General features: G+C 48.1%; 7 non-coding genes across 7 annotated transcripts; all 7 read left to right on the plus strand.

Moving 5' to 3' along the window:
- The first annotated feature begins 2,553 nt into the window (after positions 1 to 2,553).
- Positions 2,554 to 2,625, plus strand: TRNAG-UCC (transfer RNA glycine (anticodon UCC)). The gene has a single exon. It is a non-coding gene; the product is annotated as a tRNA-Gly (tRNA).
- A 421-nt stretch (positions 2,626 to 3,046) lies between these two features.
- TRNAE-UUC (transfer RNA glutamic acid (anticodon UUC)) lies at positions 3,047 to 3,118 on the plus strand. The gene has a single exon. It is a non-coding gene; the product is annotated as a tRNA-Glu (tRNA).
- Positions 3,119 to 4,029: 911 nt separating this feature from the next.
- On the plus strand, positions 4,030 to 4,101 carry TRNAG-UCC (transfer RNA glycine (anticodon UCC)). The gene has a single exon. It is a non-coding gene; the product is annotated as a tRNA-Gly (tRNA).
- Positions 4,102 to 4,519: 418 nt separating this feature from the next.
- Positions 4,520 to 4,591, plus strand: TRNAE-UUC (transfer RNA glutamic acid (anticodon UUC)). The gene has a single exon. It is a non-coding gene; the product is annotated as a tRNA-Glu (tRNA).
- A 908-nt stretch (positions 4,592 to 5,499) lies between these two features.
- TRNAG-UCC (transfer RNA glycine (anticodon UCC)) lies at positions 5,500 to 5,571 on the plus strand. Its single transcript has one exon. It is a non-coding gene; the product is annotated as a tRNA-Gly (tRNA).
- Positions 5,572 to 5,992: 421 nt separating this feature from the next.
- Positions 5,993 to 6,064, plus strand: TRNAG-UCC (transfer RNA glycine (anticodon UCC)). The gene has a single exon. It is a non-coding gene; the product is annotated as a tRNA-Gly (tRNA).
- A 3,863-nt stretch (positions 6,065 to 9,927) lies between these two features.
- Positions 9,928 to 9,999, plus strand: TRNAE-UUC (transfer RNA glutamic acid (anticodon UUC)). Its single transcript has one exon. It is a non-coding gene; the product is annotated as a tRNA-Glu (tRNA).
- The last annotated feature ends 7,691 nt before the right edge of the window (positions 10,000 to 17,690 follow it).

The following is a 17,690-nucleotide window of genomic DNA, read 5'->3' on the forward strand; positions in this document are numbered from 1 at the left end:
ACACAGCACGGAGCCCCAGCCAATTTTTTGTCACTCTCTGCCCATCGATACAATGCACGTGTCCTGGACGAACAGCTGAAGCAGCCTCGCAAATGCCAGCGTCAGTGGTACAGTGGTTAGCATAGCTGCCTTCCAAGCAGTTGACCCGGGTTTGATTGCCGGCCGACGCACCTTTTCTATGTTGCTTTTGCTAAGTTGTGTTATTATGTGCAATACGCTATTTATTCCATTGCACGAAAGCCATTCGGCTGTTTCACGAAAACGCCCAACTATTTTAAAAAGTCAGAGTTTCATATTTCGGATTCTTCTGCAGCAAAATAACTTCTGAGGCTGATGTTGGGCTAACTTCTACTAATGCTTCACCACAGTTAGCGCCTTTACGTTCATTGACACCTCCGCTGCGTCACAGGTAACGAGTCAATTGTTGACTAAGAGGCCGCACTTACAATATTGATAGGAGTGATCACAATTTTATAGGCAGCCCAATTCAGGAACGGCCCGGAGCCTCAGCCAATTTTCAGTCACTCTCTACCCATCGTAAGAATGCACGTGTTCCGGATGAACAGCTAAAAGCAGCCTCGCAAAGGCAAGCGTCGGTGGTGTGTTGGTTAGCATAGCTCCCTTCCAAGCAGTTGACCGGGGTTCGATTCCCAGCCTAGGCACATCTTCTATGTTTCTCTTTTTTAAGTTGTTGTATATTGTGCAATACGCTGTTTATATTATTGCACGAAAGCCATTTGGCTGTTCGACGAAATTGCCCACCCAATTTAAAAAGTTTGAGATTCATGTTTCAGATTCTTCTGACACAAAATAACTTCTGAGGCTCAAGTTGGGCTAACTTCTACTAATGCTTCACCAAAGTTAGCGCCTTTACGTTCATTGACACCTCCGCTGCGTCACAGGTAACGAGTCAATTGTTGACTAAGAGGCCGCGCTTAAAATAATGATAGCAGTGATCACAATTTTATAGGCAGCCCAATTCAGAAACGGCCCGGAGTCTAGACAATTTTCTGTCACTCTCTGCCCATCGTTACAATGCACGTGTTCCCGATGAACAGCTGAAAGCAGCCTCGCAAATGCAAGCGTCGGTGGTATAGTGGTTAGCATAGCTGCCTTCCAAGCAGTTGACCTGGGTTTGATTTCCGGTCGGTGCATCTTTTCTATGTTGCTTTTGCTAAGTTATGTTATATTGTGCAATATGCTGTTTATTCTAGAGCACGAAAGCCATTCGGCTGTTTGATAAAAACATCCGACTATTTTAAAAAGTCTGTTTCGTGTTCCAGATTCTTCTGCAAGAAAATAACTTTTGAGGCTGAAGTTGGGCAAACGTCTACTACTCCTTCAACACTGTTAGCGCCTTCACGTTCATTGACACCTCCGCTACGTCACAGGTAACGAGTCGATTGTTGACTCAGAGGCCGCGCTTACAATAATGATCGCAGTGATCACAACTTCATAGGCAGGCAAATTTAGACACGGCACGGAGCCTCAGCCAATTTTCTGTCACTCTCTACCCATCGCAACTATGCACGTGTTCCGGATGAACAGCTGAAATCAGCCTCGCAAATGCGGGCGTCGGTGGTATAGTGGTTAGCACAGCTGCCTTCCAAGAAGTTGCTCTGGGTTTGATTCCCGTCCCTCGCATCTTTTCTACGTTGCTTTTTTCCAAGTTGTGTTACATTGTGCAATCCGCTGTTTGTTCTAGTGCACGAAAGCCATTCGGCTGTTTGACGAAAACGCCCAACTATTTTAAAAAGTCAAAGTTTCATGTTTCACATTCTTCTGGAGCAAAATATCTTCTGAGGCTGATGTTGGGGTAACTTCTATTAATGCTTCACTACTGTTAGCGCCTTTACGTTCATTGACACCTCCGCTGCGTCACAGGTAACGAGTCAACTGTTGCCTAAGAGGCCGTGCTTAAAATAATGAAAGCAGTGATCACAATTTTATAGGCAGCCAAATTCAGACACGGCACGTAGTCTAGCCAATTTTCTGTCACTCTCTGCCCATCGTTACAATGCTCGTGTTCCGGATGAACAGCTGAAAGCAGCCTCGCAAATGCAAGTGTCGGTGGTATAGTGGTTAGCATAGCTGCCTTCCAAGCAGTTGATCTGGGTTTGATTCCTGTCCGGCGCATCTTTTCTATGTTGCTTTTTTCTAAGTTGATTTACATTGTGCAATCGGCTGTTTGGTCTATTGCACGAAAGCCATTCGGCTTTTTGACGAAAACGCCCATTTTAAAAACTTAAAGTTTCATGTTTCACATTCTTCTGGAGCAAAATTACTTCTGAGGCTGATGTTGGGCTAACTTCTACTAATTCTTCACTACTGTTAGCGCCTTTACGTTTATTAACACCTCCGCTGCGTCACAGGTAACGAGTCAATTGTTGACTAAGAGGCCGCGCTTACAATTATGATAGAAGTGATCACAACTTTTTAGGCAGCCAAACTCAGACACGGCACGGAGCCTCAGCCAATTTTCTGTCACTCTCTGCCCATCGTTATAATGCTCGTGTTCCGGATGAACAGCTGAAACAAGCCTCGCAAATGCGGGCGTCGGTGGTGTAGTGGTTAGCATAGCTGCCTTCCAAGCAGTTGATCTGGGTTTGATTCCCGTCCGGCGCATCTTTTTTATGTTGCTTTTTTCTAAGTTGTGTTACATTGTGCAATCCGCTGTTTGTTCTATTGCACGAAAGCCATTCGGCTGTTTGACGAAAACGCCCGACTATTTTAAAAAGTCAGAGTTTCATGTTATAGACTCTTCTGCAAGAAAATAACTTTTGAGGCTGAAGTTGGGCAAACGTCTACTACTGCTTCAACACTGTTAGCTCCTTTGCGTTCATTGACACCTCCACTGCGTCACAGGTAACGAGTCGATATTTGACTCAGAGGCCGCGCTTACAATAATGACAGAAGTGATCACAACTTTTTAGGCAGCCAAACTCAGACACGGCACGGAGCCTCAGCCAATTTTCTGTCACTCTCTGCCCATCGTTATAATGCTCGTGTTCCGGATGAACAGCTGAAACTAGCCTCACAAATGCAAGCGTCGGTGGTGTAGTGGTTAGCATAGCTGCCTTTCAAGCAGTTGACCTGGGTTTGATTCCCGGTCGGTGCATCTTTTCTATGTTGCTTTTTTCTAAGTTGTGCTACATTGTGCAATACGCTGTTTGTTCTATTGCACAAAAGCCATCCGGCTGTTTGACGAAAACGCCCGACTATTTTAAAAAGTCAGAGTTTCATGTTTCACATTCTTCTGGAGCAAAATAACTTCTGAGGCTGATGTTGGGCTAGTTTCTACTAATGCTTCACTACTGTTAGTGCTTTACGTTCATTGACACCACCGCTGCGTCACAGGTAACGAGTCAATATTTGACTCAGAGGCCGCGCTTACAATAATGATAGAAGTGATCACAATTTTATAGGCAGCCCAATTCAGACATGAGACGGAGCACCAGGCAATATTCTATCACTCTCTGCCCATCGTTACAATGCACGTGTTCCGGATGAACAGCTGAAGCAGCCTCGCAAATGCTGGCGTCAGTGGTATAGTGGTTAGCATAGTTGCCTTCCAAGCAGTTGTCCCGGTTTGATTCCCGGCCGACCCATCTTTTCTATGTTGCTCTTTTCTAAGTTGTGTTATTATGTGCAATACGCTGTTTATTCCATTGCACGAAAGCCATTCGGCTGTTTCACGAAAACTCCCAACTATTTTAAAAAGTCAGAGTTTCATGTTTCAGATTGTTCTTCAACAAAATCACTTCTGACGCTGAAGTTGGGCTAACTTTTACTAATGCTTCACCACTGTTAGCGCCTTTACGTTCATTGATACCTCCGCTGCGTCACAGGTAACGAGTCGATTGTTGACTAAAAGGCCGCGCCTAAAATAATGATAGCAGTGATCACAAATTTATAGGCAGCCAAATTCAGACACGGCAGGGAGCCCCAGCCGATTTTCTGTCACCCTCTGCCCATCGTTACCATGCACGTGTTCCGGATGGACCACTGAAAGCAGCCTCGCAAATGCAAGCGTCGGTGGTATAGTGGTTAGCATAGCTGCCTTCCAAGCAGTTGACCTGGGTTTGATTCCCGGCTGGTGCATCTTTTCTGTGTTGCTTTTTTCTAAGTTGTGCTAAATTTTGCAATACTGTATTTATTCTATTGCACGAAAGCCATTCGGCTGTTTGACGAAAACGCCCGACTATTTTAAAAGTGAAACTTTCATTCTTCACATTCTTCTGGTAAAAAATAACTTCTGAGGCTGATGTTGGGCTAACTTCTACTAATGCTTCACTACTGTTAGTGCCTTTACGTTCATTGACACCTCCGCTGCGTCACAGGTAACGAGTCGATATTTGACTCAGAGGCCACGCTTACAATAATGATAAAAGTGATCACAACTTTTTAGGCAGCAAATTCAGACACGGCACGACGTATAGCCAATTTTCTGTCACTCTCTGCCCATCGTTACAATGCTCGTGTTCCGGATGAACAGCTGAAACCAGCCTCGCAAATGCAAGCGTCGGTGGTATAGTGGTTAGCATAGCTGCCTTTCAAGCAGTTGACCTGGGTTTGATTCCCGGCCGGTGCATCTTTTCTATGTTGCTTTTTTCTAAGTTGTGTTACATTGTGCAATCCGCTGTTTGTTCTATTGCACGAAAGCCATCCGGCTGTTTCACGAAAACGCCCAACTATTTTAAAAAGTCAGAGTTTCATGTTTCGGATTCTTCTGCAGCAAAATAACTTCTGAGGCTGACGTTGGGCTAACTTCTACTAATGCTTCACTACTGTTAGCGCCTTTACGTTCATTGACACCTCCGCTGCGTCACAGGTAACGAGTCAATTGTTGCCTAAGAGGCCGTGCTTAAAATAATGAAAGCAGTGATCACAATTTTATAGGCAGCCAAATTCAGACACGGCACGTAGTCTAGCCAATTTTCTGTCACTCTCTGCCCATCGTTACAATGCTCGTGTTCCGGATGAACAGCTGAAAGCCGCCTCGCAAATGCAAGCGTCGGTGGTATAGTGGTCAGCATAGCTGCCTTCCAAGCAGTTGATCTGGGTTTGATTCCTGTCCGGCGCATCTTTTCTATGTTGCTTTTTTCTAAGTTGTGTTACATTGTGCAATCGGCTGTTTGGTCTATCGCACGAAAGCCATTCGGCTGTTTGACGAAAACGCCCATTTTAAAAACTTAAAGTTTCATGTTTCACATTCTTCTGGAGCAAAATAACTTCTGAGGCTGATGTTGGGCTAACTTCTACTAATTCTTCACTACTGTTAGCGCCTTTACGTTTATTAACACCTCCGCTGCGTCACAGGTAACGAGTCAATTGTTGACTAAGAGGCCGCGCTTAAAATAATGATAGCAGTGATCACAATTTTATAGGCAGCCAAATTCAGACACGGCACGGAGTCTTGCCAATTTTCTGTCACTCTCTGCCCATCGATACAATGTTTGTATTCCGGATGAACAGCTGAAAGCAGCCTCGCAAATGCAAGCGTCGGTGGTATAGTGGTTAGCATAGCTGCCTTCCAAGCAGTTGATCTGGGTTTGATTCCCGGTCGGTGCATCTTTTCTATGTTGCTTTTTTCTAAGTTGTGTTACATTGTGCAATACGCTGTTTGTTCTATTGCACGAAAGCCATTCGGCTGTTTGACGAAAACGACCGACTATTTTAAAAAGTCAGAGTTTCATGTTTCATATTCTTTTGCAAGACAATAACATTTGAGGCTGAAGTTGGGCAAACGTCTACTACTGCTTCAACACTGTTAGCGCCTTTAAAATCATTGACACCTCCGCTGCGTCACAGATAAGGAGTCGATTGTTGACTCGGAGGCCGCGCTTACAATAATGATAGCAGTGATCACAATTTTATAGGCAGCCAAATTCAGACACGGCAGGGAGCCCCAGCCGATTTTCTGTCCCTCTCTGCCCATCGTTACCATGCACGTGTTCCGGATGAACAGCTGAAAGGAGCCTCGCTAATTCCGGCGTCCGTGGTATAGTGGTTAGCATAGCTGCCTTCCAAGCAGTTGACCCGGGTTTGATTCCCGGCTGACGCATCTTTTCTATGTTGCTCTTTTCTAAGTTGTGTTATTATGTGCAATACGCTGTTTATTCCATTGCACGAAAGCCATTCGGCTGTTTCACGAAAACGCCCAACTATTTTAAAAAGTCAGAATTTCATGTTTCAGATTGTTCTGCAAAAAAATCACTTCTGACGCTGAAGTTGGGCTAACTTTTACTAATGCTTCACCACTGTTAGCGCCTTTGCGTTCATTGACACCTCCGCTGCGTCACAGGTAACGAGTCGATATTTGAATCAGAGGCCGTGCTTACAATTATGATAGAAGTGATCACAACTTTTTAGGCAGCCAAACTCAAACACGGCACGGAGCCTCAGCCAATTTTCTGTCACTCTCTGCCCATCGTTATAATGCTCGTGTTCCGGATGAACAGCTGAAACTAGCCTCGCAAATGCGGGCGTCGGTGGTATAGTGGTTAGCATAGCTGCCTTCCAAGCAGTTGATCTGGGTTTGATTCCCGTCCGGCGCATCTTTTTTATGCTGCTTTTTTCTAAGTTGTGTTACATTGTGCAATCCGCTGTTTGTTCTATTGCACGAAAGCCATTCGGCTGTTTGACGAAAACGCCCGACTATTTTAAAAAGTCAGAGTTTCATGTTTTAGACTCTTCTGCAAGAAAATAACTTTTGAGGCTGAAGTTAGGCAAACGTCTACTACTGCTTCAACACTGTTAGCTCCTTTGCGTTCATTGACACCTCCGCTGCGTCACAGGTAACGAGTCGATATTCGACTCAGAGGCCGCGCTTACAATAATGATAGAAGTGATCACAACTTTTTAGGCTGCCCAATTCAGACACGGCACGGAGCCTCAGCCAATTTTCTGTCACTTTCTACCCATCGTAACAATGCACGTGTTCCGGATGAACAGCTGAAGCAGGCTCGCAAATGCGGGCGTCGGTGATATAGTGGTTAGCACAGCTGTCTTCCAAGCAGTTGATCTGGGTTTGATTCCCGTCCGGCGCGTCTTTTCTATGTTGCTTTTTTCTAAGTTGTGTTACATTGTGCAATCCGCTGTTTGTTCTATTGCACGAAAGCCATCCGGCTGTTTGACGAAAATGCCCAACTATTTTAAATATCAAAGTTTCATGTTTCACATTCTTCTGGAGCAAAATAACTTCTGAGGCTGATGTTGGGCTTGTTTTTACTAATGCTTCACTACTGTTAGTGCTTTACATTCATTGACACCGCCGCTGCGTCACAGGTAACGAGTCGATATTTGACTCAGAGGCCGCGCTTACAATAATGATAGAAGTGATCACAACTTTTTAGGCAGCCAAATTCAGACACGGCACGAAGTCTAGCCAATTTTCTGTCACTCTTTGCCCATCGTTACAATGCTCGTGTTTCGGATGAACAGCTGAAACTAGCCTCGCAAATGCAAGCGTCGAAGGTATGGTGGTTAGCATAGCTGCCTTTCAAGCAGTTGACCTGGGTTTGATTCCCGTCCGGCGCATCTTTTTTATGTTGCTTTTTTCTAAGTTGTGTTACATTGAGCAATCCGCTGTTTGTTCTATTGCACGAAAGCCATTCGGCTGTTTGACGAAAAAGCCCGACTAATTTAAAAAGTCAGAGTTTCATGTTTCAGACTCTTCTGCAAGAAAATAACTTTTGAGGCTGAAGTTGGGCAAACGTCTACTACTGCTTCAACACTGTTAGCTCCTTTGTGTTCATTGACACCTCTGCTGCGTCACAGTTAACGAGTCGATATTTGACTCAGAGGCCGCGCTTACAATAATGATAGAAGTGATCACAACTTTTTAGGCTGCCCAATTCAGACACGACACGGAGCCTCAGCCAATTTTCTGTCACTTTCTACCCATCGTAACAATGCACGTGTTCCGGATGAACAGCTGAAGCAGGCTCGCAAATGCGGGCGTCGGTGATATAGTGGTTAGCACAGCTGCCTTCCAAGCAGTTGATCTGGGTTTGATTCCCGTCCGGCGCGTCTTTTCTATGTTGCTTTTTTCTAAGTTGTGTTACATTGTGCAATCCGCTGTTTGTTCTATTGCACGAAAGCCATCCGGCTGTTTGACGAAAATGCCCAACTATTTTAAATATCAAAGTTTCATGTTTCACATTCTTCTGGAGCAAAATAACTTCTGAGGCTGATGTTGGGCTAGTTTTTACTAATGCTTCACTACTGTTAGTGCTTTACATTCATTGACACCGCCGCTGCGTCACAGGTAACGAGTCGATATTTGACTCAGAGGCCGCGCTTACAATAATGATAGAAGTGATCACAACTTTTTAGGCAGCCAAATTCAGACACGGCACGAAGTCTAGCCAATTTTCTGTCACTCTTTGCCCATCGTTACAATGCTCGTGTTTCGGATGAACAGCTGAAACTAGCCTCGCAAATGCAAGCGTCGAAGGTATGGTGGTTAGCATAGCTGCCTTTCAAGCAGTTGACCTGGGTTTGATTCCCGTCCGGCGCATCTTTTTTATGTTGCTTTTTTCTAAGTTGTGTTACATTGAGCAATCCGCTGTTTGTTCTATTGCACGAAAGCCATTCGGCTGTTTGACGAAAAAGCCCGACTAATTTAAAAAGTCAGAGTTTCATGTTTCAGACTCTTCTGCAAGAAAATAACTTTTGAGGCTGAAGTTGGGCAAACGTCTACTACTGCTTCAACACTGTTAGCTCCTTTGTGTTCATTGACACCTCTGCTGCGTCACAGTTAACGAGTCGATATTTGACTCAGAGGCCGCGCTTACAATAATGATAGAAGTGATCACAACTTTTTAGGCAGCCAAATTCAGACACGGCACGGAGCCTCAGCCAATTTTCTGTCACTTTCTACCCATCGTAACAATGCACGTGTTCCGGATGAACAGCTGAAGCAGGCTCGCAAATGCGGGCGTCGGTGATATAGTGGTTAGCACAGCTGCCTTCTAAGCAGTTGATCTGGGTTTGATTCCCGTCCGGCGCATCTTTTCTATGTTGCTTTTTTCTAAGTTGTGTTACATTATGCAATCCGCTGTATGTTCTATTGCACGAAAGCCATTCGGCTGTTTGACGAAAACGCCCAACTATTTTAAAAAGTCAAAGTTTCATATTTCACATTTTTCTGGAGCAAAATATCTTCTGAGGCTGATGTTGGGCTAACTTCTACAAATGATTCCCTACTGTTAGCGCCTTTACGTTCATTGACATTTCCGCTGCGTCACAGGTAACGAGTCGATATTTGACTCAGAGGCCGCGCTTACAATAATGATAGAAGTGATCACAACTTTTTAGGCAGCCAAATTCAGACACGGCACGGAGCCTCAGCCAATTTTCTGTCACTCTCTGCCCATCGTTATAATGCTCGTGTTCCGGATGAACAGCTGAAACTAGCCTCGCAAATGCAAGCGTCGAAGGTATGGTGGTTAGCATAGCTGCCTTTCAAGCAGTTGACCTGGGTTTGATTCCCGTCCGGCGCATCTTTTTTATGTTGCTTTTTTCTAAGTTGTGCTACATTGTGCAATACGCTGTTTTTTCTATTGCACGAAAGCCATTCGGCTGTTTGACGAAAACGCCCGACTATTTTAAAAAGTCAGAGTTTCATGTTTCAGACTCTTCTGCAAGAAAATAACTTTTTAGGCTGAAGTTGGGCAAACGTCTACTACTGCTTCAACACTGTTAGCTCCTTTGCGTTCATTGACACCTCCGCTGCGTCACAGGTAACGAGTCGATAATTGACTCAGAGGCCGCGCTTACAATAATGATAGAAGTGATCACAACTTTTTAGGCAGCCAAATTCAGACACGGCACGGAGCCTCAGCCAATTTTCTGTCACTCTCTGCCCATCGTTATAATGCTCGTGTTCCGGATGAACAGCTGAAACTAGCCTCGCAAATGCAAGCGTCGGTGGTATAGTGGTTAGCATAGCTGCCTTTCAAGCAGTTGACCTGGGTTTGATTCCCGGTCGGTGCATCTTTTCTATGTTGCTTTTTTCTAAGTTGTGCTACATTGTGCAATATGCTGTATATTTTATTGCACAAAAGCCACTCGGCTGCTTGATAAAAACGCCCGACTATTTTAAAAAGTCAGTTTCATGTTTCAGATTCTTCTGCAAGAAAATAACTTTTGAGGCTGAAGTTGGGCAAACATCTACTACTGCTTCAACACTGTTAGCTCCTTTGCGTTCATTGACACCTCTGCTGCGTCACAGTTAACGAGTCGATATTTGACTCAGAGGCCGCGCTTACAATAATGATAGAAGTGATCACAGCTTTTTAGGCAGCCAATTTCAGACACGGCACGGAGCCTCAGCCAATTTTCTGTCACCTTCTACCCATCGTAACAATTGCCACGTTCCCTTTCCCAAGTTTTTGTTATCGTCCCAAAATACCACACGATTCTCAGCGCAAACCGCGCCTGCCGTTTTCTAGAGGGTTCCGGACTGTAGTAGATCATTTCGATAAGATCACGCCCACTGTGCGAATGGTACAGATTGTTCTGGAACGCACGCCGCCGCCAGCGATAGCACTAGAACATTCGACGGCGGGAGTATAAATGCCGACACGCTTCGCCGCTTGTCAGTTGTTGATCGAAGGCCGACGCTCCGTTCGCCGCTATCAGTTTGAGACTGCTATCTGTGCGAGACTGCTGCTGTAATTGGACTTTCTGTTTACCGGGCACAGGTTCGCCCAAATAAACAGTTAAATTCCAACAAGAAGTCTCCTGTCTTCGGCCACGTCACGACCCCGTGACATTTGGTGGAGGTGCTGCTTCGTTCATGTACCGGACGCCCCCGTCAAGCCGTGAACCCAGCCCACGTCGCGGAGAAGACACCGACGCCAACCAGGAGCAGCGAACAAGCCGACGACAGCAAGGGCTACCACCGGAGTACGGGCTTCTACACGACAAGCCGCGGAAGACCAAAGCCATGACCACGACTGCAGCGACAATGACAACCGCAGCGTCCCAGCCCACGATGGTCATGCATCAACCCAGGGAACCACCAATTTTCCATGGGTCATCGTTCGAAGACCCGGAAACCTGGCTAGAAACATACGACCGTGTGGCCGCCCTCAACCACTGGGACAATGAAGAAAAGCTCCGTCGTGTGTACTTCTACCTGGAAGACACTGCAAGGACCTGGCTAGAGAATCGGGAGTCCACGCTCCGAACGTGGGATGTCTTCTGCGGCGCATTTCTTCAAACGTTCGCAAGCGTCGCTCGCAAAGAGAGGGCCGCTGCTCTACTCGAGACCCGGGTTCAGCTACCAAACGAAAAGGTTGGAATTTTCACAGAGGAGATGACCCGCCTATTTCGTCACGCTGACCCAGACATGCCTGAGGAAAAGAAAGTTCGTTTCCTCATGCGAGGGGTCAAACAGGAGCTCTTCGCGGGGCTGATGAGAAACCCACCGAAAACCGTCCAAGAATTCGTAGCCGAAGCGACCACTATTGAAAAGACCCTGGACATGCGCACCAGACAGTTTAATCGTCGACTGACTGCAGACTGCGCTGCTGCTCAAGTCAGTAACTACGGAGACCTGCGTGAAACGATCCGAGCGATCGTGCGGGAAGAGCTGCGCAAGCTGTTGCCTTCGGCGCAGCCTCAAGTGGATTCGATCGCCGACATTGTGCGAGAAGAAGTTCGGCAATCGCTTCAAATTCCCCACGCACCGCTGCCCGAGCCGGAAGCTATGAGCTACGCCGCTGCACTGCGCCACAACGCTCCTCCCCGTCCACGCCAAAACGCCGCCCCATCGCATTTCCGTCGACAGACGCCACCGCCGCCACCACCCCAACCGACGTCATACCGTTCGCCAGCGGCCCAGCGCAGTGCACCGAGGAAGACTGACGTCTGGCGCACCCCTGACCATCGCCCGCTCTGCTACCACTGCGGCGAGGCCGGACACACATACCGCCGTTGCCAGTACCGACAGATGGGACTGCGTGGCTTCGCCTTCAACGCACCGCGTCCACAGCCAGGAGAACGACCACGCGACATCGCCGACTACCTGACAGGAACTCGGTGGACACCACGAAGCCCTTCGCGTTCGCCGTCGCCCAGCCACCGCACGTCACCGCACCACCGACAGTACTCTGGCCCAACGCGGGGCCGGTCTCCTAGCCCGTATCCGGGAAACTAAGGGCAGCAACCGGTGGAGGTGCGGTTGCTGTGCGACGAACTACCGAAGATCCTCCGACGACGACGACGCCGCGACGGAGCTTTCCGAACACAACGCCAAACAGGCAAAGCCCTGACGGCGAAAGCTCACTTACCGAAGGTGGCCGGACGACGCAACAGGGAAGCAGTGGAACAAGCCGACGCAGCCGTGACCCGACGCCACGCCCTAACTGTAATGCGAGACGGCGAATTAGCGACCTCGACGTTCTTATCGACGGCCACAGTGTGACTGCTCTCGTCGATACTGGAGCCGACTATTCTGTCATCAGTGGGTCGTTCGCCGCGAAGTTAAAGAAAGTTAGGACAGCTTGGAAAGGCCCTGAAATCCGCACAGCCGGAGGTCATCTCGTAACGCCTACAGGAATCTGCACAGCGAGAGTCACCATTAACGGCCGTATTTATCCTACAGACTTCGTAGTCCTACAACGTTGCTCGAGAGATGTCATCCTGGGCATGGACTTCTTATGCCTCCATGGTGCTGTCATCAACCTAAAAACAAAGTCAATAACGTTATCCACAGAAGAAGCACTACCGCCGCGCACGCCGTCTGGACACCATGCCTTGAATGTGCTGGAAGAACAAGTCACCATTCCGCCTCGCTCAAGCGTCATTATTTCAGTCGGCGCTCCTGAATCACCTGACTTCGAAGGCGTCGTTGAAGGCAGTCAGCATCTGTTGGTCACCCGAAATATTTGCGTCGCAAGAGGAATTGCAGAGTTGCGGGGAGGCAAAGCAACGGTTATGCTCACAAATTTCAGCAATGAGTACAAACATGTGAACAAAGGAACAACGGTCGCATACATCGAAAAAATTGTCGAAGCCACCAGCGCTTTCACCCTCGCCGATTCTGCGGAACCTGCTCAGAGGAACCAAGCCCCTCCCATAGCTTTCGACGTCAATCCCAGACTTCCGAACGATAAGCAAGAACAGCTCAAGGCTCTGCTCCTGCAATACGAAGATTGCTTTTCGTCGTCATCGAAAATTCGGCAGACCCCAATCACGAAACATCGCATCATAACCGAAGAAAATGCCAGACCACTCCGTCAGAGTCCGTACAGGGTTTCGACGCGAGAACGTGAGGCCATCAAGAGACAAGTTGATGAAATGCTGCGGGATGATATTATCCAGCCGTCCAAGAGCCCATGGGCATCCCCCGTGGTGTTAGTGAAGAAAAAGGATGGGACCCTACGTTTCTGCGTCGATTATCGCCGCCTGAACAAAATCACAAGAAAGGACGTGTATCCTCTCCCACGAATAGACGACGCACTTGATCGGCTCCATAACGCCAAGTACTTTTCGTCAGTGGACCTCAAGACTGGCTATTGGCAAATCGAAGTCGACGAAAGAGACCGAGAGAAGACGGCGTTTATAACACCGGACGGCCTCTTCGAGTTTAAGGTGATGCCCTTCGGCCTTTGCTCAGCGCCTGCAACGTTTCAACGCGTTATGGATACAGTACTGGCAGGATTGAAGTGGCAGACTTGCCTTGTGTACTTGGACGACGTCGTCGTGTTTTCTTCGAGTTTCGACGAGCATCTTCGGCGCCTTGAAGCTGTACTTCAAGCCATCAAGACTTCCGGACTCACACTGAAGCCAGAAAAGTGCAGATTCGCGTATGAGGAGCTCTTGTTTCTGGGGCACGTTATCAGCAAGTCTGGAGTTCGTCCTGATCCACGGAAAACAGCCGCCATCGCCGAATTCCCGCCGCCCACTGACAAGAAAGCCGTGCGCCGATTTCTGGGCCTGTGCGCCTATTATAGGCGGTTCGTGAAAAACTTCGCCCGCATCGCCGATCCTCTCACTAATCTTACCAAGGCCGACGTGGAGTTCAAGTGGGAAACGCCACAGGAACACGCTTTCCAGGAGCTTAAACATCGCCTCCAGACGCCTCCGTTACTTGCCCATTTCGACGAATTCGCCGAGACAGAAATACATACTGACGCAAGCAGCGTAGGTCTTGGCGCCGTTCTTGTGCAGAGGGCTGACGGACTTGAAAGGGTTATTAGTTACGCCAGCCGATCGCTATCCAAAGCAGAAGCAAATTATTCCACAACAGAAAAGGAGTGCCTCGCCATCATCTGGGCTACGTCGAAATTTCGCCCATACCTCTACGGCAGGCCCTTCAAAGTTGTGAGCGACCACCACGCCTTGTGTTGGCTAGCCACTTTGAAGGACCCTTCAGGTCGCCTCGCACGATGGAGCCTGAGACTTCAAGAATATGACATTACTGTCATTTACAAGTCCGGCAAAAAACACTCCGACGCCGACTGTCTCTCTCGTGCGCCTGTCGACCAACCACCACCCGACGACCCGGATGACGACTACTTCTTGGGAACGATAACTACCGACGACTTCGCTGAACGACAGCGGGCCGACCCGGAACTTAAGGCCCTAATAGAATACCTCGAAGGCAGGACCGCCGAAGTCCCGAAGGTATTCAAGCGCGCACTTGCGTCGTTTTTTCTACGAAACGGTCTTCTACAAAAGAAAAACTTTTCACTGCTTCGGGCTAAGTATCTCCTTGTGGTGCCTTCAGCTCTGCGACCAGAACTCCTGCAGGCCCTGCACGACGATCCGACGGCAGGGCACCTCGGTGTTTCTCGCACGCTCGCGAGGATACAAGAAAGGTACTACTGGCCGCGTCTTACAACCGACGTCACTCGTTATGTGAGGACATGCCGGGACTGTCAGCGACGCAAGACACCGCCGACAAGGCCAGCGGGACTTCTGCAGCCAATTGATCCACCTTGCCGACCTTTCCAGCAGATTGGTATGGACCTATTGGGGCCGTTCCCGACGTCGGCTTTCGGAAACAAGTGGATTGTGGTAGCCACCGACTACCTCACCCGCTACGCCGAGACAAAAGCCCTGCCAAAAGGCAGTGCATCCGAGGTAGCTAAGTTCTTCGTCGAAAATATCGTCCTACGTCACGGTGCCCCGGAGGTCCTTATCACCGACAGAGGAACGGCATTCACTGCCGACCTAACTCAAGCGATCTTGGCATACAGCCAAACAAACCACCGCCGCACGACAGCGTACCACCCACAGACCAACGGCCTCACCGAGCGGCTTAACAAGACGATCGCCGACATGCTGTCAATGTACGTCGATGTCGAACACAAGACGTGGGATGCCATTCTTCCGTATGTGACCTTCGCATACAACACGGCGGTGCAGGAGACGACGCAGATATCTCCATACAAATTGGTCTACGGAAGGATCCCGGCAACGACGCTCGATGCCATGTTACCCAACGTCACCGACGAAGAAAACCTCGATGTGAGCGAGTACCTTCATCGCGCCGAAGAAGCCCGACAACTTGCGCGGCTCCGTATCAAGAATCAACAGACGACCGACAGCCACCGTTACAACCTTCGACGACGCTTCGTGGAATACCAGCCCGGTGAACGTGTTTGGGTGTGGACGCCGATACGCCGACGTGGACTAAGTGAAAAGCTTCTGCGACGGTACTTCGGACCGTACAGGGTGGTTCGACGTCTCAGCCCACTTGATTACGAGGTTGTCCCCGACGGCATCACGAACTCTCAACGACGCCGATCGCGACCTGACGTCGTCCATGTCGCACGCCTCAAGCCGTTTCATGCGCGTTAACAAACTGAAACAGTGTTATTTTTGTATTATTGTTGTATCGTAATTTATTCATTGTACTTTCTTGCATTATTATTGTACCTTCATCTTTAGTTAAAGCATCGAGACGATGCCTTTTTCAGAGGGGGGCAATGCCACGTTCCCTTTCCCAAGTTTTTGTTATCGTCCCAAAATACCACACGATTCTCAGCGCAAACCGCGCCTGCAGTTTTCTAGAGGGTTCCGGACTGTGGTAGATCATTTCGATAAGATCACGCCCACTGTGCGAATGGTACAGATTGTTCTGGAACGCACGCCGCCGCCAGCGATAGCACTAGAACATTCGACGGCGGGAGTATAAATGCCGACACGCTTCGCCGCTTGTCAGTTGTTGATCGAAGGCCGACGCTCCGTTCGCCGCTATCAGTTTGAGACTGCTATCTGTGCGAGACTGCTGCTGTAATTGGACTTTCTGTTTACCGGGCACAGGTTCGCCCAAATAAACAGTTAAATTCCAACAAGAAGTCTCCTGTCTTCGGCCACGTCACGACCCCGTGACACAATGCACGTGTTCCGGATGAACAGCTGAAGCAGGCTCGCAAATGCGGGCGTCGGTGATATAGTGGTTAGCACAGCTGCCTTCCAAGCAGTTGATCTGGGTTTGATTCCCGTCCAGCGCGTCTTTTCTATGTTGCTTTTTTATAGGTTGTGTTACATTGTGCAATCCGCTGTTTGTTCTATTGCACGAAAGCCATTCGGCTGTTTGACGAAAATGCCCAAGTATTTTAAATATCAAAGTTTCATGTTTCACATTCTTCTCGAGCAAAATAACTTCTGAGGCTGATGTTGGGCTAGTTTCTACTAATTCTTCACTACTGTTAGCGCTTTACGTTCATTGACGCCGCCGCTGCGTCACAGGTAACGAGTCAATATTTGACTCAGAGGCCGCGCTTTCAATAATGATAGAAGTGATCACAATTTTAGAGGCAGCGAAATTCAGACATGAGACGGAGCACCAGGCAATATTCTATCACTCTCTGCCCATCGTTACAATGCACGTGTTCCGGATGAACAGCTGAAGCAGCCTCGCAAATGCTGGCGTCAGTGGTATAGTGGTTAGCCTAGCTGCCTTCCAAGCAGTTGTCCCGGGTTTGATTCCCGGCCGACCCATCTTTTCTATGTTGCTCTTTTCTAAGTTGTGTTATTATGTGCATTACGCTGTTTATTCCATTGCACGAAAGCCATTCGGCTCTTTCACGAAAACTCCCAACTATTTTAAAAAGTCAGAGTTTCATGTTTCAGATTGTTCTTCAACAAAATCACTTCTGACGCTGAAGTTGGGCTAACTTTTACTAATGCTTCACCACTGTTAGCGCCTTTGCGTTCATTGACACCTCCGCTGCGTCACAGGTAACGAGTCAATATTTGAATCAGAGGCCGCGCTTACAATAATGATAGAAGTGATCACAACTTTTTAGGCAGCCAAATTCAGACACGGCACGGAGCCTCAGCCAATTTTCTGTCACTCTCTACCCATCGTAACAATGCACGTGTTCCGGATGAACAGCTGAAAGCAGCTTCGCAAATGCGGGCGTCGGTGGTATAGTGGTTAGCATAGCGGCCTTCTAAGCAGTTGATCTGGGTTTGATTCCCGTCCGGCGCATCTTTTCTATGTTGCTTTTTTTTAAGTTGTGCTAAATTTTGCAATACGCTATTTATTCTATTGCACGAAACCATTCGGCTGTTTGACGAAAACGCCCGACTATTTTAAAAAGTCAGAGTTTCATGTTTCAGATTCTTTTGCAAGAAAATAACTTTTGAGGCTGAAGTTGGGCAAACGTCTACTACTGCTTCAACACTGTTAGCTCCTTTGCGTTCATTGACACCTCCGCTGC

The sequence above is a fragment of the Rhipicephalus microplus genome, chromosome 8 (assembly GCF_043290135.1).
Source record: "Rhipicephalus microplus isolate Deutch F79 chromosome 8, USDA_Rmic, whole genome shotgun sequence".
Classification (NCBI taxonomy): domain Eukaryota; kingdom Metazoa; phylum Arthropoda; class Arachnida; order Ixodida; family Ixodidae; genus Rhipicephalus; species Rhipicephalus microplus.